The sequence below is a fragment of the Lynx rufus genome, unplaced genomic scaffold (genome assembly GCF_022079265.1).
Source record: "Lynx rufus isolate CCGP_SWC_20201006 ecotype Redwood Valley unplaced genomic scaffold, mLynRuf1.p SCAF_28, whole genome shotgun sequence".
Classification (NCBI taxonomy): Eukaryota; Metazoa; Chordata; class Mammalia; order Carnivora; family Felidae; genus Lynx; species Lynx rufus.
The window spans coordinates 22501-24120 of record NW_025814843.1 but is presented as its reverse complement, the minus strand read 5'-3'; positions in this window follow the sequence as shown (position 1 = coordinate 24120).

Below are 1620 nucleotides of genomic sequence, written 5' to 3'. Positions count from 1 at the left end.
CGGCGCTCCTTCCGGGCGGCGACACGAGCAACCGCGCGCGTGGGGAAGGCAGGCGGCCCTCGTTGTGGGCCCTGACCGCGAATGCTCAGGAATGCCCTGTGTCACTCCGTTGCCGTGGTCCTTTCTCCCCCGCCCCGGGTCCTGGTGGCCCCGGGAAGAAACGCCTTTTGTTTGGCGGGTCCCGATGGGGGGACGAATTGGGTGGGGGGCGACGCGCCCTTGGTGAGAAAGCCTTCTCTAGCGATCCGAGAGGGTGCCTTGGGGTACCGGAACCCCCCAGTCGCTGCCCCTCCTGTGCGCGTAGTGGCCACCTGTGTCAGGGTGACTGCGTGCCCTTGTGCGTGTTAGGCGGAGCCTTCTCTCCCGCGTGAGAGGAGGTCTGTCGGCCCCGCGGTGGGGCCGAGTGCCGCTCTTCGCCTACCGCGGCCTGCGCCTCCCCCCTATGAGTCGGGGGAGGGTCACGCCAGGCCTGGCCGGTGTCCGGCGCCGGGGCCCGTGCGCCTCGGGCGTGTGGTGTGCGAGCGCGCGCGCGCACGCGCGCGGTGCCCCCCCGCTTCTCCCGTGGCGGTGTGTGTCCCGAGGGGCTTGGGGCGCCCCTGCGCGCCCCGCCCCCCCCTGCGCCGCGCGAGCGGCGGCTGTCTCCCGCCCGCTCCCGTTCCGGGCTCGCCGCTGGCGGGTGGCGCGCGGGCGCGGGTCGGGGCCGCCTGGCTTCGGGAGGCGCTTCCCTGGGGCGTGGCTCCGGGATGGACCGAACGGATGGAGGTTGGAGACGGGCTCCCGCGGCGGGGGTCCCGTGGGTCCGGACCCCAGCGGCGTGCGTTGTGGGGGGGGCCTGGCTCGTGGGGAGGCTCGCTAAGGGTGCTGAGGCCGGCTGGCGCCGCGGGCGTCGCGGGACCGCCCTCGTGCTGGTGGCGGTGGGATCCCGTGCATGTTTACCCGGTGGCCCGGCTCGCGTCTCCGTTGGCGCGCCCTTCCCCGAGCCCGTGCCTTCCTCCGCGCGCGCGCGCGCTCTCTGGTCCTCGCTTCGTGCGTGTGCCCCCTCCCCGCAGCCTCCGGCCCACCTCCCGTTCTGTGCTGCCTTTTTTTTCCCCCCCGTCTCGGCTTGGACGACCGAGCGCGCGTCCGCCCCTTCTCCTCTCCCTCCCCCGTCACCGTGTCGGGCCCGAGACCAGGCCTCGCCGTTTGTCGGGTGCCCGCCCCCCCCTTGGGCCGCCACGGCTCTTGGGGGGCCGGGTCCCGGGCGGAGTGCTGTCGGCCCCACTCGCGTGAGTGAAGGAAGGGGGGGGGAAAGAAGAGAGAGAAAGGGGCGCCGGCTGCGCGCGTCGGGGGTCCGGCCGGGGCGGGGCGCGGCTGGTGGGTCGCCGCGCGTGCGGGAGAGCGTTCCAGGGGCCGGTCGCGCGGCTGCTGCGGGTGGCAGGGCCGGAGGGCCCTCTGCGAGGGTTTGCCCCAGGGTTCGCCGAGGGGGCGGGCCGGGTCGGCGTCCGGGGGTGCCACGGGACCGCCCTTGTGCTGGAGGCCTCGGGCGGTGGGACCCCGTGCGCACCCCGGTGGCGACTTGGCTCTGCCCCCTCGAGGCGCGTCTGGTTGGAAACCCGTGGGGCTCCCTTGCCGTTGGCCCGC